The sequence below is a fragment of the Sorex araneus genome, chromosome 4 (assembly GCF_027595985.1).
Source record: "Sorex araneus isolate mSorAra2 chromosome 4, mSorAra2.pri, whole genome shotgun sequence".
NCBI lineage: Eukaryota > Metazoa > Chordata > Mammalia > Eulipotyphla > Soricidae > Sorex > Sorex araneus.
In genome coordinates this window covers 136,157,653-136,171,838 of record NC_073305.1, presented here as the reverse complement: position 1 = coordinate 136,171,838, position 14,186 = coordinate 136,157,653, and the positions used below count along the sequence as shown (strand labels likewise).

Here is a 14,186-nt window from a genome sequence, read left to right as displayed (position 1 = left end):
GTTAAAGTGCTTGTGTTGGCATGTTTCTGACCCTGGTTCAGTCCCTGGCATCTCATGGTCATCTTGTCTCTACCGGAATCGCCACCAACCATTGAGTTGAGAGTAGTCCCAAATGTTGGCAGGTGTGGCACAATACCATCCTTGCAAAAACAGTCCTAATAACCTACAGTTGTCTTATGTGGCATCTGCATCATTTAGCTCATTTATATTTTCTCTATCTACCATTTGTTCTGTGACTGAAGTTTGGTCCTTCAGTATCAATTTGGGTGGTAATTGATCCTGCAACTTCAGTTTCTTAAACATCGAAGAAAAGTCTTTGAGACTGGAGAGATTGCTTAACAGGCTAAGCTCATGCTTTGTAGGGGGAGGCCTAAGTTCAATTCCCATCATTGCATGGTCTACAAGCACTGCTGTGACTGATTCCCAGACACTCAAGTACAGTGGAATGCGCCCCCATTACCACCATCCTAACAACAAAAGAAATATACTGGTCCTGGACTATGCTTTGTCTGCCTGCTGCGCATAGCTCTAACAGCAGAATCTGAGGGGACATATAAGCAATCTCCCTCTCCATGTAAGAGGGCCATGCTGAGCACAGGGCTGGCTCTTAAAGGCACGAGAGACACTTTTTTAAAAAAAAAAAAAAGTAAGCCAAATTAGTGGTTTTCAGTTTTCTCAACTTTTATCTTATGGGAATGATAGAATGGTTTGTACAAGTGACTAAGATGATAATTTAAGATCTGCTAATAGATTTATGAAAAGAAAAGTGTGGATCTAGAGTTTTAACAAAGTTGTTGAGTACTAACTTAAGATTTCCATCGTGGGAATTGAAAGGAAAGACAGAAGTAGATGTTGAGGGTGTGATTAGAGAATGTAATGCATTGTGTTTCTGACATGACTATTCTATTGAAACCTGGGATAAGGCCTTGTGACTCGGGCAGTTTTGATCTGAAGAATTCCAAATGCTAGTGAGGTACAAAGAAAAGCAATGTGAAATATATGTTGATAGTTTTGACAACAGAGGAGAAAGGCTTCCAGGAGCTTCATAAGAAAAAAGAAATTGCATAATGAGAAATTGGAGGGGTAGGATAGAATATGTCAGAGACTTTATCTTGGAGGTGAAACTGCTTGAGTCTGAACAGACATCTCTTCATGTGTGCGGTAGTAAAAGGGAAGGTATTCCTTTTTGATTCTCAGAACTAGCAATACTGACAGTGCAAGCCTTAAGAGAGGTGGGGTACACTTTAAAAACTGTTGCTCTAGTGGATATGCTTCTTACATTTGCATGGAGCCAGCAGGTGATAAATACTGCATCCTTTGCAATGGGAATCTTGGAGGAAGAAAAGGGGTCATGTGTCACTAGTGTGTGTTCAATGATAAATGCATTTACCTTGATAGTCAAAATAAGTCTTTTATTGTGATAGAAGCAGTCTAGAATTATGTGCTTCATATATAGTAAATCAGTTAATTTCACAGAATTCATTTTCATTGTCAGTCTAAGCCTTGAAGTAAATTAAATAAAGCATGTTTCAGTAAATATGTACGTAAAGGACATAGTTTCATTCATTATTATTAAAAATGTAAGTTTCTTCTGTACAAAATGACATTATTGACCTTTCATCACTTAAACATGAATTTTAATATATTTTATGTTGGAATGAATTTGTGAGTTGTTTAACAAATTGTAAATTCATCAAATACATTTATTAAAATCTAATTTTATGTTCATAATCATTAAGGGAGAAAGTGCTGTTCAAGATAGTATTTGTTATAAAAACCTTAGGGTCTTTAAATTATTGTTATAAAAATAATTTTGAAGCAAGCCTACAGTACTATGTTACTACTATTATAGATCATCCCCCAGTAATGATCCCTGAGCACAGAGCCAGGAGTAAGCCCTGATCACAACAGTTGTACCTCTACCGTTCAAACAAAACAAAACAAAAACATTCCAAGAACTAAGTCCTGTAGTACACTAAGTTTTAGAGGTATGAAGATGAGGAGAAGGTAGGGAGAAAGCCAGGAGCCAGAGTTACCCTGAAAGCCAGAGTGAGAAAGTTTTTCAAGGAGTGAACAAGAAATTGAGTGAGATAAAGCCTGATAATTAACCACTAGCTCTTATAGTTGACTGGCCCTGGCAAGATGGCTTGGTGTAATGCTGGAATTGAAACCTATATGGGACAGATTTAAGAGAGAATGAAGGAGAGGAATTCTAGAACCCACTAAAGGAATTTTGCCAAAGGTGGGAGTAGAAATCAGAAAGGGTGAGTGAGTAGATTGAATGGCAACAGAAGTGGGTTCAGGGTTTGTTTTTGTGCTTGATTTTTTTTTATGATGGATAAAATTCTGGCTTGTTTTTATGTTGGTGGCAGTGATCCAATAGAGTGATTCAGAGCAAAGAAAATATTTCATACAGTTTCAATAGGATTTGGGGAACTGGCCTTGAGTTTTGTTACCACACTGAAGTGGTTTCTATAGAGAAGTGTTTCTTTTTTCCCCTTTGTTTCTTCTCTCAAAATGTTTTTCTCCCTTCTTTCCTTCCTTCCTTCCTTCCTTCCTTAATGAAAAAAATATTAATCCAAGTAACATACTTATTAATTTGAAAGGTAGTACAGTGGGTAAGGTATTTACCTTGCATGTGGCAGACTTAGGTACAGTCCCTAACACCCATTATGGTCTCTGGCCCGGTATGGCCCCAAAACAAAACAATTGCCTGTTAAGTGAAAACAACTGCTATTTTATTTATTTGGGGTTGGGGTCTTGGGGCTATATACAGATGTGCTTCAGGGCTTATTCGTGGCTTTTAGGGATCTCTCCTGGTAGTGCTGGGGGGTTGGGGGTGAGGAAGAGACAGGGTTAGTCATGTGCAAGACAGAGCCTTAACTCCTCTACTATCTCTCTGACCCTTATTTTATAGTTGTGTATTACATTTCGTGATGGAATGACAATTGTTAATTTTGTTAATTAGTGTGTCATTGTAATAACTGTTTAATTTTAAGAACAGGATATATGTTGACAGAAGATATCAAAGCTCACCAGTCTACCAGTTTGTCTTAATTTGTACTAGATTTTAAACATTAAGTTTGTCGCTGAATTAGGATTAGACAAAGAATTTTGAAAAACTATACCTTCTCACACATTCTTATTGTATGTTACTATAGTATAATTCTAAGTCATTCTTTTTTATTAACATATGGTAAAAATAAGCGTAGCATGATCTGAGTATTGACTGTTGGGAGTAATGCCATTTGGTTGATAGTTGATGCCATTGGGTTAAATAGATTTTTGAAAACCTATTGAAATAAGAGTTGACAGTCATCAAGTTGTTCAGTTAGTTTCATGACTTACGCTTGCATTCCTAAAACCATCATGAAAAGTTAATGACACCCTTCCCCCCAGCTTCCTAATCTTCCTTTGCTATCCCTGCAGCACCCTCTCCCTATGTTTCCTATCAATTTTAGTTCCTGCCCTGCTCCACCCTACTTTCTGCAACTGTAGTGTAGTTCATATTTTATAAAAATGAAATGATATCGTATATACTCCTTTCTGTTCATTTGGCTTTTTTCACTCTCATAATTTTAACATTCATCCCTGGAAGCAGAGAGAGGGAGTACAAGAGCTAAAGAGATGATAGCACATGCTTTGCCCTGGTTTTATCCGTGGCCCCACATAGTCCCCCAGCACACTGACCCAGGCGATCCCCAATACTGTAGGTCCCAAGCAGTGTTGCATCTTCTAGCCCTAGCCCCAAACCAGGCCCCAGACTGCCTCAGAGCTGCTTTGGACACACTACCCCCTGCACCCCAAATAAAAAGGTTCACCCATGTTCATTTTATTTTTGAATAGTTTTTCATTGTATCAAGACCATTCCAAGGGATGACTATTTGGTATTTATTTCATTTGTTGAAGGACAGACATTTGGATTATTGTAGGGTTTGGGTTATTATAGCTACTGTGAATATTTACAGTTAACTGTTCATGCAAGTGTTTCATTTCTCCTGAGTAAAATACTTTGAAATGGAATGGATGGATCATATAACAGGCATATCTTTAACTTCATGAGAAATTTCCAGTGTTTTTCAAAGTGATTATGCCATTTTATATTTTACAGGCAAAGAACAAAATATGTTTTCAGGTGCTTCACAACCTTACTATTCAAATGCCATTCTAATGGGTGTACAGTGGCATGCTTTTATAGTATTTAGTTTGCATTTTTATAAAGACTAATGATATTGACCATTTTCATATGCCACTTATATATTTCTTTTTTTCTTATATGAAGAATTTATTTAAATCTTTGGTTTTGGACCAGGGAGATAGCTCAAAGAGCATGCTTTGTATATAGGAGTTCCTGGTTGATCTCTTCCACTGCATGATTCCGCAGTCACTGAGTTGGGAGAAGCCATTAACATCGTTGGGTATGGCCTAAAAACCAACAGGTTTTTTTTACCTGTTGGGTATTTTATTTTAGAACTTAAGGGTCCTTTATTGTAGGTACATGTGCTTTATTAGGTGTGGGATCTGCAAATATTTTCTCTCAACCTGTGGCTTATATTTTCATTCCTTAACGATGTCTTCAGCAGAAGTCACTGTTTTTGATAAATTCCAGCCTTAACAATTCTTTCTTGAATGGTACTGTTGGTACTATATCTGAGAATCTTTTTGGTTTTTTGTTTTCTTCTAAAATTTTTATAGTTTTGTAGTCTACATTTGGTCACATGACAGATTTACACATGGTGTGAGGTAAAGATCAAAGTTTCCTACATATAAAGCTAAAATGATTTTTTGTAGCACAATTAAAATTTTTACTCTTCTCTATTGATTGCCTTTACTTCTGCGTTAAAAAGCAATTGGCCATAATTCTGTGGGGTTATAGTTAATAGTATAATTCTGTTACAGTCTTGATGCCCAGTCCTCATAACTTTTAATTGTTTGGCTTTATGATAAGTATTGAAACAGGTAGTATAAGCACTTAAGTATTATTTTGCTTTCTCAATAGGTCATGTATTTCTAGCAGATTCAAGAGATTTGTCTGTTTTATTTAGGATGCTGGGTTTGTTGTCATAGTTGTTTCTAATTTCCTATTAGTTATCTATAAAACTTAAAGCATGTCATTCTTTTCATTCTGGATATTGCAAATATATATATATATATATATATATATATTGTTTGTATCTTTTTCACTGATTTTTTTTCCAGGAACCAACTTTGGTTTGGTTTCATTGATTTTTTTTCTTTATTATTTTTTGGTTCTCTATTACATTGATTTCTGTGCTCATTTTTATTTCCTTTACAAGTTTAACTTGATCTAATATTTGTTTCCTAAGTTGAAAATTGAAGTCATTTGTAACTTTTCTTCTTGTTCTAAAGCATTTTAGAGCTGTAATTTTCCTATCATATCCTGTTTTATCTTTTTCCCTCAAATTTGATACATTTTTATTTTACTCAAATCAAACTAATGATTTTTATTCTTTAACTTGGAATCATGTAGATATATGTCTCTAGTTTCCAAATATTTGAGAATTTTTGAGATATTTTCCTGATTCTAATTTAATTATATAGAGTCCAGGAAACATATCTTCATAGTCTTAAGTTCTTCAAAACTTATTCTTACTTTGGGAAACAGAATTTGGTCTGTTTTGGTGAATGTTACTAACACACTTAAAAAAATTGTTTACTGATTCTTGGGATAGGAAGCTCTATAAAACTCAATTAGAGCTAGTAGTTTGATGGTTTTCTTCAAGACCTTTTTGTGCTAATTGATTTTCTGTCTACTTTTTTATCCATTATTGAGAGAGATGTTGAATTTCTTACTATGGATTTTTTTTCTTGCTGTTCTATTTATTTTAACATAGAAAAGATTGATCTGCAATGTGCATTATAAACATTTCAGATTTTTTTTAAACTTGATTTTCTCCTTCCTTTCCCTTGGTTGGTTGGGATGACCATGGGGTCACACATACTTGGTTGTGGTGCTCTCCAGGTTGTGGTTCTTGATAGGGTTTGCACACTTGCCTGTTTTCATGCATACTAATTGAGGTGCTATATAGACCGCACACTTTGTTGTGACATCAGAAGTCCCACGTGGCAGTGCCATGAAGATCCAATTGGTTTGTTAACTATGCCAGGGATTGTATGTGTGACATGGTAGTCAGGCAGGTGTTGTGCTGTTCAACTGTTCTATCCTTGGGTCTTACCTTGATTGTTAGGTTTTCTTGATGAATTGACTTCTTTATTATTAGAGTGATCATCTTTGTCTTTGTTAATATGCTTTAAAATGATCTTTCTGGAGGCTGGAAAGATAGCTGGAAAGATAGATTTCTGCTTTGCATGCAGCAGACCTGGATTAATCCCTGGTACCATGTATTCCCTCCAGCACCAAGTAAATTAAATTTCCAGGTTTCACATTCTGTCATGTTGGGATCATATTCATTTGGACCTTGGAGTTCTTATGTGCCTGGATTCAAATCCCAAACATGCTGTTTAGTGTAATACTTTTTTCTCCTCCCCTGATGTTTAACTTTCATAATCTTTTTTACATTTTTTATTAGTGAATCTAATTAATGCTGACCTGCAGAATGTTCCTCGCACGAGAGTTGAGCAGACATTGTCCGATTATTTTCTCATCTGTCTCTATTGGCTTTAGACATTACCTGCTACAATGGAAGAGGTTTCTTGTTGAGCCCCCACCCAACAATTGAATGATAGCGATCAGATTCTTTATGTCAAGGGTGCTTTTTCTTTTTTCACAACCTTCTTCTGTATCAGATGCTAAGAGATAGTAAGACTTTACAGTCTAACAGGAAATAACCAAATGATGGGATTGAAGAAATAATATAATGGCTAATGCTCTACAGTGCATGGCTAACCCAGGTTCAACTCTTGGCAACACATATAGTCCCCCTGAGCCCAGCCATGTGTGACCCCAAAACCAAAAAAAAATGATGATGATAGTACACTAAGGTGGCTGTAGAGATAGCACAGTGGGTAGGGCATTTGCATCTTGCACGAAGCCAACCCGGATTTGATTCCTCTGCCCCTCTTGGAGAGCCCAAAAAGCTACCCAGAGTATCCCGCCTGCACGGCAGAGCCTGGCAAGCAACCCGTGGCTTATTCAGTGTGCCAAAAGCAGTAGCAACAAGTCTCACAGTGGAGACGTTACTGGTGCCCGCTCAAGCAACAACAGGGAGGACAGTGCTACATTAGTGAACCACCATGAGGTATAGTTAAAACTTATGAACTTTCATGTTTGCATTTCAGTCATACAGTGATCGGTTACCCATCCCTCCACAAGTGCCCATTCTCCTCCACCAATGTTCCCAGTATCCCTCCCATCACCCCCACCCCATTCCCCCACCACCCCACCCTGCCTCTGCGGCAGGACATTCCCTTTTGTTCTCTCTCTTTTTGGTGTTGTACTTTGCGATAGAGGTACTGAAGGCCATCATGTTTGGTCTGTAGTCTACTTTCAGCATGCATCTTTCAACCCGAATGGGTCCTCCCAACATTCTTTACTTGGTGATCAACTTTCATAATTTTTGTGTGTGAAATACAAAGCAGTTACCTGATTAGCAGTGAGCACTGCAGTTGGTAGTTACATCTATTAAAAATAATGTTGATAAAAATGCAGTAATGGGGCTAGAATGATAGAGTACAGTGGGTAGGACATTTGCTTTGCCAGTGTCTGACCCAGGTTTGATTCCACATATGGTTGGTTCCCTGAGCTGCCAGGAGTGCTCCTGGAGCACAGAGCCAAGAGTACGCCCTGAGCACTGCTGGTTGTGGTCCAAAAACCAAAAAATGCCTTAATGAATTCTGGTTATCTTGATATATCCCATTTCTTCCAAGAAATATCAAAGTACTTCTTTAGATTAGTCATTGGGCTCCTCTTTTGCCTTTCCCAGTTTGAGTCAGCCTTCCTTTCAAATTAATCTCCCATTTTAACACCAATCATATTTTATCAGTTCACTGTTCAAAACCACTTCAAGCTGACTATGTGCTTCCTTCAGGATTGACTACACTCTTATCCTGCCAAACAACCTAACCACCTGTAACTGTCCTAATTTACCACTTTATTATTTTTTTAACCTTTTTTCCCCCCTCTTTTATGAAGATTATGTTACAGTGTTGTTCATGATTGGCTTTCAGTTATAGAATGTTCCAGTTGGTTGTGGGAAATGTACACTGGTGAAGACATGGATATTGGAACATTGTATGACCCAATTCTTTTGCTACTTTTTATTTCAGTTGGTTTTGTCAAGCCCTTTTTAAAAACTCTCCTTCCTGAAATAATGAACTTTAGTTGTTTGTCTCTTAATTTGCTGTTTTGGATGCCCAGGAAAAGTTTCAGCAGTATGTTTGAAAATTACCTTTTGTTCCATTGTTATACCTATCATAGTCTTTATATCTTTTAAGGTTCTCAATCAGATACTGTGTTTCATAAAGCCAGTTAAGATCTTTAAAGTCCTAGCATCTTTTCAGTTGTTACAGGTCTACAATTACCCTGTATTTTTTTAAAATATCACCAACCTTATATTATCTTGGGTTATATAAATACCACTTTGAGTTGCACTAAATTCTTTAGTGATTTCAAAGTTTAAATGACTGAAAATTACAAGATTTCATTCTGGTAGGCAGAATCATATCTCCTCTCCCTAACAATGATAGTTATGTTTTAATCTCGAGAACCTGTCAATCTGTTACCTTATTTGGTGAAAGGGACTTTGCATATGTTATTAAATTAAGGCTCTTGAAATGGAATTAGCCTGAATTAATTAGGATGGGTTTAATGTAATCGCCAGTTTCCTTATAAAGAATTAAGGAGGGACAAAAGAGAGTCAGAGAAGTGATAGCAGAAACACAAGTTGGAGTGAATGGATTTCTGTCTGTGGAGGTAAAAGGCTAAGAGCCAAGAAATTGTCTCTAACAAGCCTGAGAAGATAAAAACAAAAAAAAAGTTAATTTTACTGCAGATCCTCTAGAAAGAACCTAGCTTTGTTAAGCATCATCTTTCTAGTTCAAGAGTCTTCTGATTCCCAGAACTATAAAATAATAAATTTGCTTTGTGTAACGCTCTATTGTAATTTGTTATAATAGCAGTTGGAAACTAATAAAGTGATAAAACCTGACCTCAACTGGGAGAAGGCTATTTCTGGTCTTATGCTGTTAACATAAATATTCATACATTTTTTCATAGAAATGATAATGTTTGATCATAATACTGTCCTAGACCTCACTGAATGGCTAGTTACTTGATGTAACTCCATGGTTACTTGATGTAACTATGCAGTGTGTATCTAGATGGACTTAATGCGATCACCAGGATCCTTATGAAGGATGGGGGAGACAAGAGAGTTAGAGAAAAAGTGATATATTACTTTTCTAAAATCTAAGAAATTTTAAATTCTGAAACACATTTTCCCCAAAGCATTCCAAAGGCAAGTTTGTACATTAAGGGCAGGTCATTTACACTAAAGTGTCTCTTGTTTCTATCAAATGACAAGGTATTTGGTACAGAATGAGACTCCTTGCTCAATTCTGTCACCTAATTTAATGGCTTATAGATAATTGGTGTGTAAAAAGTATATTGCATTGCCTTAAGTTTTTGTATAAACTGTGCAGTGTGTGAAGTTGTGGGAGATCTTGGTGCTGCTCAGATCAAGCGAGCAAGAGAGGAGGGCTTGAGAGACAGTACATAGGGTGCTTATGTTTCACGTGGCTGACCCAGGTTCAATCCTGGGGTTCTTTCCTGAACCCCACCAGTAATGATCCCAGAGTCCAAACAGGAGTAGGTCTTGAGCACTCCCTGGGGAAAAATAAAAGGAGAGAGGAAAAAGGCACGCATTAGCTCATGATATGGCATACAAGTACTATAAGAGAAGAACTGAAATAATCTGAAAATTTCACACGGAAATGTTTTTTTCCCCTTAGCTATAACGGTAACTAGTATTTAAACAGTGGTTATGTATGCAGTTTTTTGTTTTGTCTTTTTTGCAGTAGGGAGATTGAATTCAGGGCCTCATACGTGTGAAGAATGAGTTTTACATCCTTGGAGCTCTGTTGTACTAAATTCTTAATGTGTGTCATTAAATTACCACAAAGAATGATATGCCAAAATACATGTCCAGAGAAGTGAATAGACTGTGAAGAATCATCCTTTGCAGAGAGAATGGCATGTAAGTGCGCAGTAGATACAATATTTTATTGAATTAGATTCTGACAGTAATCTGGCTGACTAGAATTTGGGAAGGTTTTTATTTTCAGGTATGTAAGTATTTTTAAAAATTTCTTCAAGTATTATTGATTATGGACTGGAGCGATAGCACGGTGGGTAGGGCATTTGCCTTGCATGTGGCCGACCCAGGTTTGATTCCCCCATCTCTCTCAGAGAGCTCCACAAGCTACCAAGAGTATCCCACCACATGGCAGAGCCTGCCAAGCTATTCGTGGCATATTTGATATACCAAAAACAGTAACAAGTCTCACAATGAAAACATTGCTGGTGCCCACTTGAGCAAATCGATGAGCAACAGGATGACAGTGACAGTGCTACAGTGATTATTGATTACGTAACATAGCATGGTAATGTAAGGCCACTATACTAACAGACAGATGTGTTATTTATATAGTTGGGAAAATACGTCAATTGATACTTCTATTCTGTGTAATTTCTTTAAATTAAAGGGCTAATTAAATTTAGTTCATTATAATTAATGTCAAATGAAAATATGTCACTTTAAAGTAACTGACCTTAGAAATTTCCTTCTTTTCACTTGCTTGCAAACAATCATTATGAGCAAATCTTTTTCAACATGGTTTTTGCTTTTGTGCTAGAAATATGAGTTTTGTGTTTGGAATTACACTGTACTGTATTTTGAAATTAGTGTATAAATTTTATTTCTTAAGTATTTTAACATATTAGTGTCTAAAATAAGTATTCTTTCAGAAAAAAAGGAAAGTTAAGACAAGTCTATTATGAAAAGCCACATTCAGATGATACGATTTCTCTGTGTTTCCAGAAGCAAACTGCTAGTTCTAGATACTCGGGCACATAGGAACTAGATCTTTATTTGTTGGACAATTAATAACATAAAATGATGGTAATTTTTTTTTAGTAATTTTATTTCTCTGTGTTGAGTTTTTGTAGATCGTGAGTTTTTTTATAGCTGGTGCAGCAGCAGGTAGGGAGGGGCACTGAGGGGTCCTGTTGCAGTTGAGTATGTTCTAGGTGGGGTCAGGAGAGTGGGGGCATCTTGTTCATGTGTGGAATTGCATTTATGCCTTCTCTCTGGGGCCATGCATCTGAAACTGAGTACTTTGTGTTCAGTGTGGTGAGAGTGCCGTCTCTTTGTCCTCCTTGTTAGAATCCTGGTCTGTGTGGAGCATTATTGCTCCTCAAGGGCACAGGGACTCTGCCCAGTTCCATTCTTGGGAATTGCATCCATCAGTGCTCAGGAGATCCTGTGAATGGACTGAATTGGATTTATTCCTCAGATCTTTATACATATTTATATTTTTCTTTGCCAATTTTGGTATGTTTCCATTTGCAAAAATGAAACAGTTTGGAGCATGTAAATTATAGATTTGGGGGGAGAGATATATTGTTTTTACATACTTTTAAACTCTTTAAAATAATTTTTTAACTAAATCAGCTTATTTGAATACCTATGACTTTAATTAATTGAAATAACTTAAGAAATATTTCTTGATACTTTTAGCAAAAATGTTTTATCTTAAATAAATAAACCGTCGCTTTACCAGAATCACTGTATCACTGTCATCAATTCACTCGAGCGGGCATCAGTAATGTCACCATTCGTCCCAGCCCTGAGATTTTAGCAGCCTCTCCTTACTCGTCTTTCCCAACAATTGGAGGCTCTTTCAGGGTCAGGGGAATGACAACTCATGGCTGCTTCTGCCAGAATAGAACATAAAATGGGGCCCCCTTGGCCATGCCACCAGACTCTAAGCCAGGCTGTTTTCATTCGAGGCACCCTAGGGGGGCGTGGGTGAGAGCCCTTCCTGCCACAAGGGACCCAGCCCTGGCAGCCAACCTCCACTACCCAACCGCTGCCACGCTCCAGGCCACTTTCCCACACGCTCAAGCCGAACCTCACGCATGAGTGAACATATTCCTGGACCGTGCAGCTACGACACATCATCATAAAGGGAAATATTATATTTATATGCCTCTCAGAGAGCCTGGCAAGCTACCGAGAGTATCCTTCCCGCACAGAAGAGCCTGGCAAGCTCCCCATGGTGTATTCGATATGCCAAAACCAGTAACAATAACAGGTCTCTTACCAGAATAGGTGCCTAATTTATTTACTGTCACAATCTCATTGTTTGCCTCAATAATTGATAGTTTCATTGGTAAGAGTAAAGAAAAATATGTAGGAATCTTGAAGTTGTTTTAGTTTTTATATTACCGGCAACCTCATTTTTATAACCAGGTGGATTATTAAATAGTTCGGAATTTTTTAATTTGCTTTGTACTTTTTACCATTGTAACCAAAGAGAACAAACGACCAATTTTAAATATAAAAATTACCTTATTTTTATTTATTTATTTATTTATTGCTTTTTGGGTCACACCCAGTGATACACAGGGGTCACTGGCTCATGCACTCAGGAATTCCTGGCTCCTGCACTCAGGAATTACTCCTGGCAGTGCTTGGGGGGACCATATGAGATGCTGGGAATCGAACCCGGATTGGCAGTGTGCAAGGCAAACGCCCTACCCGCTGTGCTATTGCTCCAGCCCTTACCTTATGTTTTAACCAATGTAATTCAGCTTTCTTGTTAAGTAAAAAGTTTTTAGCTTCAGGTATATAAGTTAGACAATGACAGATTTAAAAGATACTTTAAAAATCTAAAATTGGCTTATTCTGTCTAATATAATTCCTTAAAATATGTCTGATATTTTAGTTGCTCTTGAAAGGAAAATTTATCATTCTAAGCATACTGAAATTTTATTGCTTGCTAATTAAATTATGACGGCATTTAATTTTTTTTAACCTTTCCCCAGTATGACATTAAGCCCTCAATTGTGATTTCCATAAAAGCACCAGAAAATTATTTTATCAGGATTTGGGGAGAAAGTTCTTGGGCTTATTTTACTTTTTCCCACCAAGACATTGATAGTTGAATTAGATAATTGACCATTAGTTTCACCATTGGTTTCTCTTATTTCTATCAGATAGAAATAAAAGAATCTTGTATTGAAATTGAAATTAAAAGAATGAGGGGAGTGTGTCTCAGTGTAAGCTTTGGTAATATCTTTAAAGCTTAAAGGTACTATTTTAATCACAAACCAAGTAATTTTTTTTAGATAAAGTATGTCTTTGATTGCTTTGCATGCGTTGTTCTGATAAAAATTGTATGATTCCTGTACCCCAGACACTGAATGGCCCCTAAAACTGCAGAAGCGAGTAAGATACATGACCCATGTTTTCTCTTGGGAGAGTAAAGGAAACAAACCTATTCCTCTACAATACAAATAGTAAGGTATTACCTTTCCAAATGTATTCCTTTTCTGTATACAGAAAAGAACAGCTCCTTGGAATCCTTAAATTGTTGCTTAAGAAAGTGTGTGTTTGTTTTCTTTGCTCAGTAACATTTTTTAAACCTCCTCACAATTCATGGCTTTTATTCTTTTCTCTTAATCATCAACTATTAGAGATCTTTTTAACTATTGATATGCAAGCCAAGGGCTAGAGTGATAGCACAGCCACAGCAGGTAGGGCATTTGCCTTGCATGCGCTGAAGCTGACCTGGGTTCGATTCCTCTATTCCTCCGCATCTCAGCAAGCTACCGAGAGTATCTCACCTGCACGGCAGAGCCTGGTAGTCTACCTGTGGCTTATTCGATATGCCAAAAACAGTTAACAATAAGTCTCACAATGGAAACGTTACAGGTGCCCACTCTAGCAAATTGATGAGCAGTGGGATGACAGTGACCCTGATGCAAGCCAAATAAGACTTTTTGGTGTATAGTTATTCAAGTGTAGAAATGTGAACATACTCATACAACACAGAAGAGTGAAATTGGCAGTATTTTGGTAAGATGCACAGAGCGATAGCACAGCGGGTAGGATGTTCACCTTGCACATGGCCAACCTGGGTTTGATTCCTCCATCCCTCTCGGAGAGCTCGGCAAGCTACCGAGAGTATCCTGCCAGCATGGC

At 37.2% G+C, this 14,186-nt stretch overlaps 1 protein-coding gene and 1 non-coding gene across 6 annotated transcripts in view; both read left to right on the top strand.

The window, feature by feature from the left end:
- WASF1 (WASP family member 1) overlaps positions 1-14,186 on the top strand; it is a 51,154-nt gene that overhangs the window by 8,990 nt on the left and 27,978 nt on the right. Inside the window, exon 1 of one of the 5 annotated variants that reach the window (XM_055137130.1) lies at positions 10,047-10,175. The exons of the other annotated variants lie outside the window; for them this stretch is intronic. The gene's annotated coding sequence lies outside the window, so the exon portion shown is untranslated. Of the gene's footprint in view, positions 1-10,046; positions 10,176-14,186 lie in introns of those variants that run through there. 5 annotated transcript variants of the gene reach the window in all.
- On the top strand, positions 489-627 carry LOC129404719 (small Cajal body-specific RNA 11). Its single transcript, XR_008630077.1, has one exon. It is a non-coding gene; the product is annotated as a small Cajal body-specific RNA 11 (non-coding RNA).